General features: G+C 43.2%; 1 long non-coding RNA gene across 2 annotated transcripts; it reads right to left on the bottom strand.

Moving 5' to 3' along the window:
- Positions 1–9,019: 9,019 nt before the first annotated feature.
- On the bottom strand, positions 9,020–17,959 carry LOC116440631. 2 transcript variants are annotated; one of them, XR_004238712.1, is made up of 3 exons: positions 17,428–17,959; positions 17,031–17,128; positions 9,020–10,002 (listed from the first exon to the last, which is right to left on the bottom strand). It is a non-coding gene; the product is annotated as an uncharacterized LOC116440631 (long non-coding RNA). The 2 variants fall into 2 exon arrangements; XR_004238711.1 differs by lacking the exon at positions 9,020–10,002 and having other exon boundaries at positions 12,148–17,128; positions 17,428–17,958.
- Between the last annotated feature and the right edge of the window lie 1,234 nt (positions 17,960–19,193).

Below are 19,193 nucleotides of genomic sequence, written 5' to 3' on the forward strand. Positions count from 1 at the left end.
CAGGCTATGGTGATACATCAGTATTTTGGAGGTTTGGCTGGGGCGATTGTAGCCTGATTTACGTTGCTACACCACTCTGGGGAAATAGAGAACTTTAAATGTTGTATTTTTTGTGCTCTTCTTTAATTGCTTTCCGTAGTGTAAGAACTGGGCAAATTTTTCATCTATCACTTCCAACTTCTTAGATGCTGTTATGAAAACTTCCACAGTAAAGCATTTACTGTAAAAGGATTTCTTTGATAGTTCTGGGAACTTGCTAAACTTGTTCCTGGCTACTAAAAAGCTTGCTTCCTCTCCCTGCTGCTGAGTCAGTCCTGAGCCACAAGCTGTGCTGGGCCTCCTGCCAGTCCTGCTGTGGAGCAGGGGGAAGTCAGGGTGTGTTGTGGTGATGCCTGGATGCTGAGAAGGAAAGGGAATGCTTGTGTTCAGGTGAGTTTTGAAAATGCTCTGGGAATCATGGTGCCAAGCTGACCTTGAGCCAGCCTACAACAAAGGCCAACAGTCTCCCAGGTTGTGTTAGGAACAGTGTTGCTGGCATGTCAGAAGAGGTGATCCTTTCCTCTCAGATCTGGTGAGACATCTGCAGTTCTGCATTTGGAGCTGGGCTTCCTTAGTGCAAGAGAGACCTGGACTTGAACCTAGTCCACCAAAAGGCTGTGATGATTAGGAAGTGAAGCATCTGTTGTACACGGAGAGGTTGGGAGCTGGAACTGCTCAGCCTGGAGGAGGCTGAGGAGGGACCTTATCAACACACAAATACATGATGGAAGGGGGAGTAAAACCAGCCAGGCTCTTCTTGGTGCTTAGTGGCAGACTGAGACGCAATGGGCATAAATTGAAGTACAGGAGAATGTTGAAACATCAGAAAAAGGTTTTCCTATGAGGGTGATCCGACAGTGGAGCAGGTTGCCCCTAGAGCCTGTGGAGTCTCCTTCAAAACCGGTGTGTATGCACGGGAGATGAGTGTAGGACTAGATCACCTCCAGAGATGCCTTCCAACCTCAGCTGGAGCTGGTTCTAGAGCAGTGTTTGGTCTGGTGCTGCTGGGCTCTCCTACCTCAGCTGGTTTTCAGTAGTCAGCAATGGAGGCTTGCTGCAGTTAATTTGCCATTTCAATAGCAAAGAATATTAGAACTTTCTGTATGGCAGAAAATTCGTCTTCAATTGCACCAGTGTGAGAGCTCCCATTCACAGTAACTGCTATTCATTAACAAATGATTCAAGTTTCTATATATTTCCTCTTTTTTTTCTCTTCCAGTGGTGCCTGGTAGTTGATCTAGTAAAGGAGCTAGATGAGATTCTGAAATAGTTGCTTTACAGCAGGGAATTTGGGGACATGGACAATAATACAGCTGTTACAGAAAATAGGCCTACAAAGCAATTCTTGAAATTATAGTGCTTTTTAGGACTTCTTGTATGAGCATGCATTAGCAAGTGTACAGCATAGCATGCTGCACTGAGTTGAAGGCTGGTAAGCAAATAGAAGGTAAAGGTCATTCCTTATAGAAGAAAATATACTCTTACACACTTGCACGTCTGTAAGTGCTTCCTAAAGTAGTTCACAAAAATGACAAGCAAATATAACCTGCTAGTTTGATTTCCTGTGTATTTCATGAATTCAGCTTTTATGTGAAATCCTAACTGCCCTAAATAGTCCCATATGTTTAAGACAATTTGCATCTTTTTGTCTTTACTGTTGAAATAATGTTTCACTATTAGTCCTGTTTATTCACTGGCAGTGAGAGATAGGTATACCTATAAAATCAGAGGGTAGGTGTGGACAGTTTTAGTCTTTGTTTGCTGATCCCGAGGTACCAGCTGCCTCGCAGGTAGGCTTTGTCCTGCTTTGCCAGCTGGACTTGTGCAGGAGGAGCAGTGGGGGCACAGGGACAGGTGCTCTACTTCATGCTGGCTTCTTCCATGCTGTCATCTTCTCTGGGGTCACATCTCCCCTCAGTCCTCTGCTTTGGAAAGGTGTTCTCTTTGCTGCTCCCAAGTGCTTAATGCAGCAGCAGCAGCCTCACCTCAAGGGTGAGGAAGGGAGAATAAGGCTGAGTTGTACATGCTATGCAAAACCTAACCAATGTTGCTGTGAAGGTTACCATTTGTCCATTTTTCAGCACACCATGGATGAGTGTAAACAACTCCTAGCTGTCTTCTATGAGCTAAGCTACTTTGATAGGCTTGAAATGTTCAAGCAAATCAATCAAAGGCCACATTTTAAAGCCCACAACTTTTTTTTCCTCTGATCTGCCAAACTGAAGTGGAGAGAGACTTGCAAGCCCTTCCTCTGCTGTATGTTTGTCTTTGTTAAATGATGTGAGACCTCCTTGAATTCCATTGAATCACTGCTGAGAGCTGTAGGATTATTCCCTAATTGTGTCCAAAACAACTTTTTTAGATGATAAATAATATGATGTATTATACAGAAGCATGCCTCAACCTAAACTTTGAAGTGCTTCACAAATTAATATTTAATGAAACTATTTGCCTGGAGGGTTTTGCTGTTCTGTGTAACTGGCTGAGTACACACAAGCCAGGGTTCTTTCATCTCCCTGACAAGCCTTACTGCTTTAATATAGCATATTTTCTCCAACTGTGTGCAGTCAGTCAGTTCCCAGTTTTCTATACATCTCTCTGGCCTGCAAAAATACTACCTTGTCCCCCCAAAAAGCCGACGTATAGTAGGAGACCCTAATGGATCATACAGAAACTACACTTTTGGGGGAATGTTTAATGTAACAAAATATGACTCATAAATGGTTTTGTAATACAGTTCATGGTGGTAGCTATACTATGTTGTTGTGTAGTGGGGGTGCTGGTTGACAGCCGGCTAAACATGAGCCAGTGGTGTGCACAGGTGGCCAAGAAGGCCAGTGGCTTCCCAGCTTGTATCAAAATAGTCAGACCAGCAAGACCAGGGGAGTGATTGTCACCCTGTACTCAGCACCTTGGATCCTGTGTTCAGTTCTGGACCTCTCACCACAGGAAGGACATTGAGGGGCTGGAGCGTGTCCAGAGAAGGGCAATGAAGCTGGTGAAGGGTCTGGAGCACAAGTCCTGTGAGGAGCAGCTGAGGGAGCTGGGGCTGTTCAGCCTAGAGAAAAGGAGGCTCCAGGGAGACCTTATCACTCTCTACAACTGCCTGAGATTGTAGCCAGGTGGGGTTGGTCTTTTCCCCCAGGTAACAGTGATAGGACAAGAGGACATAGCCTCAAGCTGTGCCAGTGGAGATTCAGACTGGACATCAGAAGAAATTTCTTCACAGAAATGGTGGTTAAGCATTGGAATGGGCTGCCTAGGGAGGGAGGGCATGGAGTCACTGTCTCTGGAGGTGTTCAAGAAATGATTGAATGCGGCCTTTAATGCTGTGGTCTAGTTGACAGGGTGGTGATCTGTCAAAGGTTGGACTTGATCTCGGAGGTCTTTTCCAACCTCAGTGATTCTGTGAACATTAGAAGCCCAGTAGCTGACAAACTGAAACAAAACATTTGTCAAACTACTTGGCTGCAGGTGTTTGTTGCAATTTTAATGGAAAATTTCTCTCTGAGTCAGCTATCAAAGTTAAAAGCTTCCCATTAGGCTTTATATTTTATAATTCTGCAAAAGTTGCTACTCTGTTGGTGCCTAGTATGTTTTTGCAAGCACAAAAGTGTCTGAATATGAAATTTCCAAGGGGGGTTGTCTCTAAATCTGGCAGTGCAAGGATGCTTTTGTTAAACCGATGTTATGAGTCATTCTGCAATTTGCAATATTTAAAGTTGACATCCAAATAGAGTCTCCTGTTTTTAGCATGACAGAGGAGTCATGCTGTTGGAATTGGAACCCCAGAAGATATTGGCATTATGAAAATAACAAGGTCTTACACAGAATTAAGTGCTGTGCTGGTCCTGATTCTTGGTAGTACAGTGACACTAAAAGAAAACAGAGTAAGATGGTGATGAGAATTACAGAATAGCAACAAAATTTTGCTCAGGAGGAAGGTGACTGGAGATCACCTAGTCCAACCTGGGTTTCAGTTTTTCTTGGTCCTTTTCCAGCACTTCATCCCTGCTAAGCCTCTCTTGCAGAGCTGGGCTGCTGTAATTCAATACCCTGAACTGGCGGCTTTAAGGTGTGAAAGGAAACTCGGGAAGGTTTCAGAGATGAGGCCAAGTGTTTTGTCTTAGATATTGTCAGACTACACCCTTCAGGGTTGGAGAGGAAACATCAGGGTCTGGGAAACTGCCCTGGAGAAGGCCTTGGCAGTCTCATTACAACAGAAGCAGCTCCTGGTCCTCTCTATCTTTTATAGCAGAAGCTTGGATTTTCACAGACTCAACTTGCAAATTTTATGAGTGGCTTATATATTTTAAGGTACTTTTATCTGATCAAAACACCTGTAATCCCTTTCATGCAGCAGCTAACAGCCCATGCAACCTGTCTCAGGAGCTCACTGGCAAACCCTGTGTCAGCTCTGGGGCAGGCTTAGCTCACTGCCCATCCCGTTGCCTCAACACCAGGGATGGTGGCACAGGACTAGCAGGACTGTCCAGCAATGGCAGCACCATTTCCTAACCCTTGGCTTCGTTACTGAAGCCCTGTTCAGTCTGATGAGCCTCTCTGTGCAGGCACATTCAGGAGGCATAAAACAGCATGTCTGATGATGATCACTACCTTCCAATTATCTCTGTGTAGCTGCTTCTGACCACATTTTATTTAGCAGGCTGGCTACAACAATCTCTGCTCTGCAAGCCTGCAGCCTCCTCCAGCTCAGAGCAATTCCTCTGAATATTGTGTTGACTTAGTCCTCTGACTGCCCAGGAGGGAGCTGGGCAGTGCCTGCCTGTTATACCTCAGGGGGAAAGCAGAGGTGAGGGTGGTGCTTGCCAGTGCATCAGCAAGGAGCCACAGCTGGGAGACAAAACCACCTGTCACCTTTTCCCCACCTCTGCAAAACCCCACTCTTCCAGTGTAGGCAGAAAGCCTCCACCTGGTCGTACACGTCCCTTCTGCTCTCACAGGACTCAAACTTGCTTGACAAGAACACATTGAAGACCAGCTTCTTTCCTTGGAGGCCCTTCATCCTGCAGGATCCCCTCATAAAGGCAAAAACGCAGGAGGAAGCTCCTCTCCATGCAACAGGTTCCCAGTAGGAGCCTGTGGTGCTGCAGCTCTTGCTAGTAATGTTTTCAAGTTCTTCCAATTAAGTAGTCTACCCTCACTAAAAAGCCTTTTTTTTTTTTCAAAATAAATTAAAAGCTGACTTACTTTGAATGTGTGTGGTTTTATTCGTAGTGAATCTTTAAAATATGTGAAATGTGTGGGAGGTGACAGCAGTGCTGGAAGATGAGTTTTTGGGGGATGTCTTTCTTTTCAATTAAAAGAGAAAAGAAAATTAAATTTCAATTTATGCATCATCTCCAGTATGAATTCAAAAGTGCGTAGGAATGGGAGTAAAAAGATAAAACCTATTATACTGACACCAGCTCAGCTACATTGCACACACTGTCTATGTGCAAAACAAGCTCATTAATACCACAACAGTTGTGCGATATAATGAGTTTAATACTGCTGAGTTTTATTGCTTCCTGCTCTCCCTCATTTTACTGCTAGTGGCATTTAAATCTTGATACACTGAGATTGTGCTTACCCAATTTATCCTGTGTTTTTATTGTGACCACGGTCAAATTAATCCATTTTTCCTGCAGTAGAAGCAAGACCTGTGATTGTTACTGTGGCTGAGACTGCTAGCAGGGTCTTTTGCCTTCACAAGGCACGTACAGAGATGGGAACAATGGTTGCAGCTGTTTGCACTGCACACAGGCTAGTGCAGTGTGTGAGGGAGGTTGTGGAGAAGCTTGCTCTTAATTTCTGCTCTTTTTCATGTTTGTAAAGTGCTGGTTTTCTAGGGGACCAGGAAGGTGGAAGTCACTTTGCACACCAAGCTTCTCAGAGCTGTTAGGTTGTCCTAGGTATGGACTTAAAAATAAATTAAATTAGAAACACAGAATCACAGAATCATTAAGGTTGGAAAAGACCTTCAAGATCGTCAAGTGTAACCTGTGACCGAACACCACCATACCAACTAAACCATAACACTAAGTGCTGTGTCCAGTCATTTCTTGAATGTCTCCAGGATTGTGACTCCACCACTTCCCTGGGCATCCTGTTCCAATTCTTGACAACCCTTTCTGTGAAAAAATTCATTCTGATGTTGAACCTGAACCCCTCTGGAGCAGCTTGAGGCCATTTCCTCTCATCCTGTCACTAACTGTCTGGGAGAAGAGGCTGAACCACACCTTGCTAAGACCTCCTTTCAGGCAGTGTAGAGAGCTATGATGCCTCTCCTGAGCCTTCTTTTCTCCAGGCTAAACAACCCCAGCTCCCTCAAATGCTCCTCATATGATTTACGCTCCAGACTCATCACCAGCTTCATTGTCCTGCTTTGGACACTTCAGCACCAAAATGTTTTTCTTGAAGTGAGGGGCTAGATAATCAGTGAAACACCTCCTAAAGCCTTGCTAAAAGTAACTGTAAACATCTGTGGCAGTGGACAGCAAAGCTGCAATCCCAGTCACAAAGCAGAAGCAATGCTTTCAGGTCTTAAGGCACTCCACCCCACTTCCTGGAACTTGATATTTGCCCTGCTGTGCTATAAACCTGTGAGGTCAGAGTTATATATGAGGATAGCAACACAAGAAAGGAACAATCATCTCTGCAAGCTGTTAGAAAGCTCCTTGTACGTGATGTTTGCAGCCCTTGGCAAGCCACCAAAGCATTACTGTAATAGCTGTGTTAAACTGTGGAAAGATAACTATAGGAAAAAAGAATAGAAGTCTCAGGGTCACAGGCGTTTTATTCATAAAATTAACTCTTTCTCATAGTGTTCTAAGGAGGCAAAAAGAGGTACAGAGGGACCAGTGGGAGACCTGCTCTGGCTTCAGGAAGGGCTGTACCGTGCATCTCAGATGCTGGCATTCAGGGGTGATGTTAACTAAGCACAGCATGGATGGACAGGGTGCCATAGCTGAGGGCAGAGCAAGGCTGCTCAGCCTCAGCACACTCATCAGCCCCCTGCCTTCTCCAGCCCTTTTCACAGCACAGACCCCGCAGGAGACATGGGAGCACCCAGCCCTGTAGCTGCAACCTCTCCTCTAACTCCTTGCTGGGCTCATCTGCCGGATCCCCAGAGCACAGCCCTGGAACTGTGCTCTCCGCCTGCCCGCTGGCAGTGTGTGGCAGAGAGGGATTTGGCTCCTCAGCTGCAAAAGCCAAGCCTTTGCTAATAGAGGGCATGAAACAGGCTCAGCACAGATCCTCCCCAAGTGTGTGAGGCACATAGCCACATGTGAGGATGTGCCATGTTTCAAAATGTGCAGAGCTCCCAGACAGGCTCTTTTAAGGTATTGATTTATCACAGGCCTTTCTTTACGTGATATGAGTGGATTTTGTTATAGCATCTTATAAAGCCCTGGAAATGGATTTATGTTTTGGAGATTTCAGGAGATCTTTTTCTTCCCCCTGCAGTATGCAGCTAAAACAGTTTTTGGGAAGGTGTAAATGCTCTTTAGGCAAAACTCTCCCACTTCAAACACTGCCAAAATCTGTCTGAGCCATCACAACCCTTATGGCTCACTGTTGTATTGTTTCTGGTGTGTGGGGCAGGTTTATCCACCTTTTTCAGTTTTTAAGGAGTTTACCAGTATAGCTGTGGCCATTCTAATCACAACTCCAAATCACCTTGTTGTTGGTTCCTATTGCTTTCAATAACAGCCTCCTGCATCTTCAGGCACTTAAGGCTGTTGCACATCTGATCCCAAACCTTGGTACAATGAATAGGAATGGATCTGCTTGTAGCAGAACTTGATAGCTGTTTGCATTTTTCACCACCTGAAGAATTGGTATTAGTGCTTGTAAGGGTACTATATATATCTTTATTGGAGAAACATGAACAAGAGTTGTCATGTTTTTGAGCTGGAATCCCATTTCCTCACACTACACCCGACACCCACAGTACTACCAGGGCAGCATAAACTGCTTGATGGCCTCTGGCTGCCACCCTTCTCCCTGGCCTATCTCAAAGCACACTGTGCCTGGGGCAGTAACCAGCCCTGTATTCCCAGGAAATATCACTGCTGTCACCTGTCACTTTGTGTCCATGGTTTCTGCATGGACCAGAAGTGCAACCTTGGCAGTCAGCCCAAGGCTTAATGCAGCTTGCCGACACAGGAACAGCAAACCTTTGTGATTGCATGTTTCATGGAAGCATCATACCTGTTCCTATCACCTAGGGACAGCACCTGGTTTGAATTACTATGCAGTAGCTCTAGGGTGAAGGTCACTGGTCCAGAAAGACGAGATGGGTGGTAGATATGCCCGAATTCTGCTTGGACAAAGTATCCAGAAGAAAAAAAGGGAGCATATTTGGGAAACCTGCATGGGTAGCCCCAGCCTTACTGTATTCCAAAGGATCAGCTCTTGCTTTGACCCCTTTGACCCAAAGAGAACATCTCCTCTACAAGTCGTCAGCATTCTGCTGTCCAATGTGGAAGAATCAATTCTACCTTCAATTACTGTTTTGTAAGCAACTAACAACTAGAAAATATAGGTCACCAGGACTTTTACAGTAAGACATCCACCACCAGATAGCATCAGCTTTGACATTAAATCACTGAATGGGAGACATAACCTACTCTTATTCGTTTTTATTATGGTTGTAAAAGAGATGGCTCAGGTAACTCAAATCTCCACGGCCAGAACATATTATCTGACAACAGGCACACAAGCGACTGATCATAACATTATTCTGACCTTAAATTGTTCAGAGTCTTATTCTTCAGGGCATTGTGTCAGCTTATCTTGATCATTACACCTCTTGAATTGGGATCAATTAAATGTCATCTGATCTCTCTGATCTGTAGTGCACAGTTTATTTTTATGCAGGAAATGAATACTGGAGCACGATCATCCTGCACCTTCAATTTTCACTGCATACAAATACTGAATAAATACTGCTGCTTTGACATGTTTAGAACAATACTTTCCAAAAATATATGTTTATTTTCGGTGTAGTTCTCCAGGTGAAAAAAAGGTTGTACTTCTATTGATGCAGAACCACAATATTCCTAAATAGATTATCAACTCTATTAATAAGAATATATTATCACACCATCTAAGAAGATTATGTCTGAAGGGTCAAAGAGTAAATTGTTGTGCAATTGGGTTTTTTAGAGTGTATCGTATCTTAAGCAAAACTCCAGCTTTCTAAGAGAAGACATTTGTGTAGAAAGAAGTGCTAATGTTAAGTGCTAAGGAGTTAATGTGAACATAGAGGGCACCAGCACTGCTCTAAAAAGAGGAAGTTCTAGGAAGAATTGTTGAAAACAATTGAGCCTTAATATGCTGAGAAAATTAAATTCTTTGATTTAAATCTTTACTATTTTTAAGGCACAAAATTCTGTGGATTTCAGAAATAAAAGCATAAACCAGCCAGAAAAAGCATAAACCAGAAGGTACAAATGTTCTGGTGTGAAACTTTTGTTATTTGACTTTAGCGAAGAAGCAAATGACTGCAGAGCATCCACTGCTGCTCCAGAGGGAGCAGGATTTCTGCAGAGGTGACTGTGAAGGTTATGGTATTGTCAGACTGAAAGCAGCAAAGTGGAAAGCAGGAAAAGGAAAGAATATCGTATTGATTCCAGATCATGTTTGGGGATTTTTTTTTATATATCTTTTTAGCAAAAGACCCGTGATGAAAGTTCACCCGGGGCTGTCCTGTGGGAACATAACATTACATGTGTGACCTTAATTCCATCATCTCTGGGCTTTTGCAGTCAAGCTCCACCGTTCTAGGGTATAGTGTCCAGTCCCCAGACTATTAAAAAGTGAATCTGGCTTCCTCTTCCTTTTATCCTTAAAGCCTCTTTTGTTGTTTGCAGGCTGATAGAAGAAAGTCACTTGCAAAGGGATGGAGCAAATTTCTTAATATCAGAAAGAAGGGCAACAGGAGGGCATCCTATACTGCAGAATTTGCAAACATGCAAAAAATGAAAGTTAGTGATATTTAAAGGGAAAAAATGAGCAGGTTCAAAACAAATTGCTCAGTAGCACATTTTTTTTTTTTATCAACAAACAACTGTGAGTGGGGATGAGTATAGCAAGGTGTTAAGTTTAGAGATAAGACAGAAATTTGAATTACTAAAGAATAAAAATTTTCTGGCTGAGAGAAGCTGCAGGTCTAATACATCCCATCCCCATCCCCATAAATAAATAAAATGGAAAAAAAAAACCCTAAAAGGCAAGGTTTTTTTCCATAACTAGAGCATAATACTATTTTTTATGTTTTGCACAATGCTGAGTTGGCATCCAAAAAACACTTGCTTGCAAAAAATGAACTTCCAAGACCCATTCATGCTCTCAGGGACCCAGCCTGAAATAAATATGAGTTTTTAAGAAGCACTGAGAATCTTCTTCCAGAAACTCAGGTCTCTTTCGACAGTCAACATTACTGACCATTTTTGAAAAATTTGTGTGGAGCCTTGGCTGTCCTTAACAGAGTACCTTGCTTTACACTGCCCAGAGCAACAGCAAACCTGAAACCACAAGCATCAGAGTGCTTTGGGCAACTTTCCTTCTCCAAGGAGCTCCCAGCTTTGGATCCTGCTGCTACAGGTCCTGTGGTCTAGTACTCAGCCAAGACCACCTATTACGCAGTTGTGGTCAATGGAGTGCTGCAATAGTTAAATATAGGGGAAAAATAAAAGATTGCCCAAGTGTAGCAGATTTCAAAGCTATGGAGAATGTGCTGGGTCTGTAAGGAGTCTTGGGAAATGTCTGACATTCCTGGGTTTAGCACTAGAATTTCTAACATTATAAATCAACACTGATAAAATCAAAGGGCTGCTGCGGGTACAAAGGAAAATGGAGACTGTTGTTCCCTGTATCCCTACTGTAAACAGGGTTAGAAATTCGCAGCTACTTTTCCTACAAAAAAAAGGAAGCTGTGAAAACTGGCCATGTGCTCCCACTTCATACTGGAAAAACCCCTAGTCCAAAGTAGCCTTCAGCTTTCGAAAACATGCTTTTGGAAAATAACCCTACTGGCACTCAGATGCCAACAGAAGATGCCCTTTTTTATTTTTTTTGAAGTCATGTCTTGTCCTCTAGCTGGGCATGCATACTGTGGTCAGAGTACACCAGTTCCCCAGTCCAATTTTGCCTCTGAGTCCCACTGAGTTTTGAGAGAGGCAATTCTGTTGACCATGCCGTGCCTCAGCTTGGCCATTCAGGGACTTGGTCTTCCTTACTTGACTTAAGGTCATTGTGAAATTTAAAACCTGCCTTCAACTTCTGAACAAAAATTAAAAGAAATGCAAAGAAAACACCTCCAATTCAGGTGCTGAATACAAGTAGGGGCTGGAAGGGTACCATATACTGTCACATAGGTCTCCCCTAATCACCTGCTGCAGGCCATTGCCAGTCAACATATTGAGTGACTTTGAGTTTGACCCAGCAGGGCCATTCTTAGGTTCTTAGTGCAGCAAACCTAGAAATCTCCTTAAGCATGTTAAACATTTGTCTTGAAAGTAGTGCTGACATGCTCTGCACCTCAAGGGCCAAAAAATCATCTCAAGTTGTAGCTTGAAGAATTGGTAACATCCTGAAGGCCTTTTGAGTATTTTATTCAATTAGGACAATCCTATTCTCAGTGACTGAACATTCAGGCAATGCCTTCTTTTCAAAATGTTTGTTGAGAGCACACTGCATTTACAACATGAGCTGAAAGCTCTTCACTCATTTGGTATTCTGGCCATAGAAACTGAAGTTAAAGTTTGCACCTCAAGAGAAGGCTGTCAGCTGGATAACAGCTGGATCATTTGGGATGAGCCAATACAGATTGGGATTCCCAGGTGTGCACACATGTTCTTGAATTGTTGTGGAATTTTCCATATAAAAAGTAATATTGAGTTTGCCTGGTATCTGGGCTCCCCTGTAAAAAAAAATATCCATTTTATCTCTATTTGAAATTATGTTCAGAAATTTACCAGCATCTCTTTTTTCTTGAACCTCTTGAACTGAGGCAACAGAGGAAGGAAACTTAAAAAAACCCAAATGAATTACAGAGGAAACCTTGAACATTATTTATGAAAGAGCAGGAGATTAATATCCATGTACGTTAGACACTCTATTAGATTGTGTTTCTTATGCTGTGTAATTTTGCCTCTAAGCTCCATCTCTCTCTTTTCCTTCCATCTGCATTAGGATAAAACTCAGTATAAATGTTTCTAGGACATACAGCTCTGACAGATGTTCAAGTGGTAAATATTTGCAGCCAGGGTAATTTTCAAAACCAGTGTCATTTTGTTGATTTAGGATTTTTCTGTACTTTGTATTTTTGTGCAAACACGTAACTCTGGGAAATAAATTTGTCTTAATCGAAGAAAAAGTAATTAAATGGATTGTAGCTGAAACTGCTGATGTTGCTTCTGAATGTCACAAAAAATGGGATTTCAAGTGTGGCATGATGCTTCTCAAGTAGATTTAGGATATACAAAATGAATTGAAAATTTCTGTGTTTGAAATGATATATGTAATGGAAAGCATGCACACTAATTTACTGCAAAAACCAGCAAAGAAGAAAGGAGAAAAATATAGGTAAAGCAAACAAAGATAGTAATTGAAAGAGATGAGTAGGCAAAAGAGAAACTGCCTTTGGGGAACAGAGCTCTGAAGTCAGGAAGACAACTTGTACATAGCTGAAAGAAACGTGTTAGGGGACAGCGTCACCACTGCAGTGCACTTCCCAGGGCACTTCCAGGCCAGCAAGCCACAAACAATGCAAAAAAGGAGTTTTCTTTTACACTGCAGTTTTTTCACTTTTTTTCTTAAAATTATTTTCCAAAAAAAAAAAAAAAAAAAGTGGGGAGAAGGAGCAATATATATTTGTGGTCTGTCTAGATGTTTTATTTTTATTGTTCCTGACCCTTCAGACTTCTGACCCAGGTTTAAGCAGGAATGTTTACACCAGCTAAGATCTGGGTGAAGAAATTTTACCTAAGCCACTGGCTGAAATTCCATGTGTACTTTATTCATCACTGATGGAGAGTATTTCTGTGCACTAGAAATGAAAAGGCAAGGAGCCTTCATTTCCAACTTTTCAGGTTTTAAAAACCTGTCTTCCTTTGGATATATTGGCTTCCGGAAAAGCAAACACTGGTAGATTCATGCTGTGGGGAAAAGAAAATGTGTTTTTCACCTTTTCCTTGCCAAAGTGCTTGAGTTTAGAAGTGATCAAGGCCACACAGGTAGAAAACCTCTGCATTCACAAGGGAAGCAATCCTGCCTCTGCTGTGGGAAAGTAATGGAAATGAATTAAAACCACCTCAAAGGGCTAGAAAAATCTATATTCCTGGCTGCTTTACTGCAGCAAACAGCACATTTCCTGCCTGACCCATCTGAAATGCTGTGTGAAGTGTGGTGAGGAGGGAAGCCTTGGACAGGGATGCCTGGACCCTCAGCAGGCACCACTTTTTAAAAGAAGAGAGGAAACTGTGGTGGGAAGGATAATGCCAGCAGCACTCTCGGCTGCGGCTTTCATCTTGTTTTCTTTGCAGGGAGAGAGGGCAGGGCCTGAGCTACTTTGTAGACTGTGGATGGCACGGGAAAGACAACACAGAGGGGTTAAAGTTCCTCTGGTTTCCATTATGGGAACCCAGAGTTCTGTAGGAGAGGAAGTTCCTTGGAGGAGCAAGTCCTCCCCAGGCTGCCCTCCACCTGAGACCATCCCACTACCTGTGGGGAATGTGGGAGCCATGATTCCCTCAGGACAGGCCACAGAAGACAATCTCCCTCTTCCCAAGTTTCCAGCCCCTGGCCCCACTGCTTCTGCAGGTCTGTCTTCTACTGGGGTCATCCCACCTCACCCCAAGGCCACAATGCTTTTCTTCCTCTCCCTTTCACCCTCCACTGGCTGCCCTTCCCAGCTCTACTTCCAGACACTTCTAATCAGTTAGCATTCCCTGAGCTCTTGAGAAACATCGTGCCTTTTAGAAGGAAAAAGAAAACTTCTATTTTATTTGGGACACTGCTATTATTTTACTAAAGGAGTCTAATCATAAAATCACAGAATGGTTTGGGTTGGAAGGGAATTTTAAAGGTCATCCAAGTCCAAACCCCCTGTGGTGGCAGAGACACCTCCAACTAGACCAGGTTGCTCAAAGCCTCATCCTTGAACATTTCTGGGGAGGGAGTATCCACAACTTCTCTGGACAACCTGTTCCAATGCCTCACCATCTTCACATTTCTTCCTATTATCTAATCTAAACCTACCCTCTTTCAGTTTAAAGCCATTGCCTCTTGTCCTATCATTACCTGCTCTTGTATAAAGTCCCTCTCCAGCTCTCTTGTAGCCCCTTTAGGTACTGGAAGGTGCTCTAAGGTCTGCCCAGAGCCTTCTCTTCTCCAGGCTGAACAATCCCAGCTCTCCCAGTCTGTCTTCATAGAAGAGGTGTTGCATGGCCCTCCTCAGGTAATCAATCTTTCTGTGTAGGTGCACATAGGGTAGATGACTGCACCCTCTGCTGGGTACTTTACAGAGAGGGGAAGAGTGCTCTCATCTCTTCCTTCAACCAACATTTTGTCCAGGACTTCACTTATCTGATTGTCCTGAGGGTGCTGGGGATATAAGAACATTTTGTTAATAACATTTCTGGTATGGTTGTGCTCACAGGCCATACCACATGCCAGGGCTGCACACGTACACTTAGCCAACACTAAGAGCCCCAAAGACAAGACTGAATGAAGCAGGACATGGGACCCCTTGTTCTAGCATCTCTAGAAAGGTTACCTTTCTCCTCCAGCACTGACCCACATTCCCCTGCCCAGGTGCTTGCAGCTTGTCCTGTGGGAAGGGAAGCCTTAGAGGAAAGCCTTGGGGGACCAAGAATAATTTGTGCAGATGTTGATCATCTTAAGTGCTCCTAATTTGGGAGAATGTTGCCAAAAATTGGGAGGAAGGAAAATTCACTCCTTGCATTTTGTTGATTGAAAAGAGAAAATGTGTTTTTCATCTCAGTTCTCAGACAAATTTGATTTCCCCTTTCTTGTAAGGGCTTAGAACTTTCAATAATTTCATGTCAGTAATGTCAAAGTGTAACAGTATTTGTAAAGACCCACGTTCTTTTTCTCTTTTCCTTCCCTTCTTTGAGAGGAAAATTTTGTGGTATTTGCAATGCAGAGATTATTTGTCAGAAAGGGTTAATTCTTTTGCAGGCATCCAGCACTTGTTCAGTACAGGATTTTTGTATCCATGCAGTCAATGAACTCTTCGCAAAAGCCTACCTTCATTTTAGCCTTCAGACATAACTCCAGGTATTTCTCTTCTATTTCTGCCATAAGACAACTTGATCACACTAAATCAGAATAATGCACACAATATAAATAGAGTGGGCACCTATTCAAAGTTAAATGTGTGATAACCAGGGGCCCAGTGGCACCCTGATTTCTCCTGGAAGTCATGTGTGTTCATGAAGAGTTCAAGTCATGGCAATAAAAGAGGATTTTCTAGTATCAGATCAAGTGTCAGCACTCTGTATCAGAAGAGCTTTAGTTCCCCCAGGTTGGTGATTGGTATTATTACATAATATTGTAATGGTGGTGTTGAGAGTAAAAATTACTGAATTATTCTGAGGGTGATGATAAGCTTAAATTTTATTGCTGTTGACATTCAGGCAGTAAAAGCGCTGCTTCTTTCTGTTTCGGTTCCTTTTTTTTCCCAGAATTAGATGAAGGAAACAAAACATTTGAAGATGACTCTGCAGCTGTTACTCAGCTACTGTGACTTCTCCACTGCTCTCCTCTGCATGAAGAATGCTTTCTGAAACTAAGTTACAAATTAGCAGTGGGCCAGAGGAAATACAGATAGACAGACACGTACCATGATAGGACCAGAGATAACAGTCACAAGATGCAGCAAGGGACTTTCCATCCACGTATGGGGGAAATGGGAAAACAGAAGTCTCAATGAGGGGGTCACATGCTGGAAACAGGGCCCAGGCAGGGTGCAGCCTCTGCAACCCTGAAGATTTGCCACACTTCACTAAACAATGTCCCGGGCAACCTTCGGATCCCTATGTAACTTTGAAGCTGACTCTGGTTTGAATAGCAGATTGGATTACATGACATCCACAGTAATCTAAATTTATCTTGGATTCAGTGGAATTTTGGATACATACTTCTTTTAAAGGCATTAAGTTTCCTTCCTGATCCCACCCATCTCCTGTGAAAGTCAAGTGTTTAAAATTAAAATTTACCCTTTCCTAAACAGCCTTAATTTAGGGACCTAACCTCTCTCTACCTACAGATGCCCATATTATGTCCAGCTTTCATCCTATTCTTCTGGGCAATAACCATCTCTTTTTGATGTGCCTTTCTTAAGTTTTGGTGCCTCTGGGCGCTATAGCAATGATAGTGCATTTCTCCAGGCATGCCCCAAGGGAGGACTGAGTTTATTGCTGAAGAGCACGAGAAGTTTTCACCAAATCTCCTGGTTTTTCTCACTCCCCTCAGACCCTGTGCTCCTTGCACTACTGCAACTGTGTTCCCATGCAATACTACAGCTGTGGCCCTGTGGAGTGCACAGGGGGCAAAGGATCCCCAGACACCCAGTGCCATGCAGCAAAAATGCTCAAATGCCAGAGGATCCCTGGGTGCCGACCCTGTACCTCAGCATGTGCTGGCCCTCATGTGCATGAGGAGGACAGTCCTGCTTCAACATCCCTCTCTGGGACAGAATCAGCAAAAACAATTTTAACAACCAGCTGGCACCAGAGCACACTCAGGATTCCCTGGAGACCACCTTCCCCCTGCTTCCCTCTGGCTCAGGGTTGATGGTGCAGTGGTCCCTGAGGGAGCACGCTGTGGCAAAGCTTGTGCCAGCATTTCAGCCTGGACTGCTCATCTGTGCAGTGTTTCAGGGCAGGGTTGGAGGGAGGCTGCATTCACTCTGGTCTAGGAGGAATGGTCCAGAAAAAACAAAGGGGAATTCTTACAATTGATCGTGTGGCTTTGAAATCAGCACAAAAAGTCGGGTTGCTGAGTCAGGGAGATCAAGGTAAGAGCATCATGTGAAGTGTTGATTCAGCCTCTCCTGTAACAAAGAGAAACAGCCTGTCAGTGCCAGCCAGGAATGCTTAAATCACCTGTACCTCAGTGAAGCCAAAACGTGGAAAGCATCCAACAGGCTGAAAAACACCATTAAAGATGTTTATGTATGCTCACATTTGGCTTGAGTAAACATGTTAATGCCCATGTTCAAACTGAGAGTAATGTGTGTGCGAGGCCAATTCCACCCAGCCATGACACAATTGTTAATTGACACAGTAATGACGCAATATCAAAATAATCACAAAAGCTTGTAGCCCAAGAGATCTGTTGGGTGGTACCTACCTTGGAACTGTCCCTGTATTTTCCAAATGTCTTGCAAAAGCTTTGGTTCCCCTTCCAGAACGCGGGAAAAGGAGGTGCAAGGGGGATGTTCGCCTTGGGTGGCAGCCTGGGCACATCTGCCCTGCAGTGCTCTGCTGGCCACTGCCCCAAACCCGCCCAGCTTTCACGGGAACCAGCTCGGAAAAACAAGCTTGTCCCACATTTTCCAGAAGATGGAGCTCAAGAGTCTCCCATGTGAAATAGTAAAAGGTTGTCTGTGTCTGGGGAATATGGGAAGATAAACATTTCTCCTGGGGAGCTACCTGAATAATTATTTTGCAGCAAAAGGCTTAAAATACCTTCTTGTGAGCAAAGGAAGTATGCTCCCTTACCCTGCTCCCCAAAAATGTGTCTAGAAATGATACAGGAAGTGAATTTTAGTCTTCGGTAAAAGATAAATGAAAAAGTATAGTTTATTTGTGAGAGAAACAGAATAAGGTGGAAACCAAGAACATACCAACTGCTAAAGTAGGAACTATACATTTTCTGAAGTATTTTTGTGCCCTACACCACCACCTCCCACAACCTTTATTAATATTCTTACTGGTCAGAAACTGCATTCCCTGGGAAAAACAAAAGAAAACAAGGAGGAGATTCTTATTTTCTTGCGACTGAGCCCACCACTAAAAGGCAATTTCCAGAATGACTGAAAACATTTTCCAGTTGCTGCAAGAGGAATGACAGACAAGGCAGATTGAAACACCTCTTCAGGAGAGAACCATGCACGTACAAGAGGTCAGCAGGAATCTGCAGAGATTAACAACTAAAACCATCTGCACTCTGGAAAAAATCAAACCCATACCATATAGTGTGTGGGAAATCCATGCAATAACACCAAAATCCCTGGGGGTCCTATTAGTCAGACCACAAGATAGCCATGAGAAAACAGTCCAAATGAAAATTATTAGCAGCTTGCTCTCTTCAGGTCCACCACAGAGCAGTCTAGTATAGCTTTTGAATGCAAAATATGAGGTAATCCTGTGTTAAGATCTTTGGGCATTGATAACAACTTCCTTCAAACCCAAATGGATTTTTATATCCGGTCTCAGCTGCCCAGTTCCATACTTAAGTATTCACACTCCCAATCTAACCAAGATGATGTTGATGTAAAGTAGTAAATATTGATTTTTATGATACTGTAATGGTAACCATGTACTACTGTATATCATATAATGAGAAATTTCTATAACTTAACTTTTAAATAGATCTGAGTAAAGCTGAGCTAATAAAAGTTGGAGTGAATTCTGCTCCTCTAGAATATCTGAAGACCAGATACTAAGAAATTCGAAATCTCACAATGTCCATTTTGGATCTGTGAAAAATACTATCTACCTATCTATAAATCCATAATGCCAAATAGGCTGCTGTTACTGCCTGGGGTAAGGAATTCCCAGACTTAATAAGTCCTATTTCCTTCCCACTGCAAGACTGAGAGGACATAGAAGTCTCTGACAGGTCAGCTCTCAGGGATTTCTTTCCTCCAATTCTTTCCTCCTTTGGGTTTTCCCATTATGAAAGACCAGTGCACCTGCCTGTTTTCCTCCTTGGAGGAAATGTGAGTGCACATTGCCAGGTCATGTCCAGCCTTTCACTCACCAATATCCCCAGGGCTAACCAAGAGCATGACTCAGGCATAGCACAATCCCACTGTATGATGGGCCTCTCTTTTCAGCAATATTACCTCTATAAATTTGATTGGAAATTCCTCCCAGGTGAGCTTTGTGAGA

This window comes from Corvus moneduloides, chromosome 3, assembly GCF_009650955.1.
Source record: "Corvus moneduloides isolate bCorMon1 chromosome 3, bCorMon1.pri, whole genome shotgun sequence".
NCBI classification, from domain to species: Eukaryota; Metazoa; Chordata; class Aves; order Passeriformes; family Corvidae; genus Corvus; species Corvus moneduloides.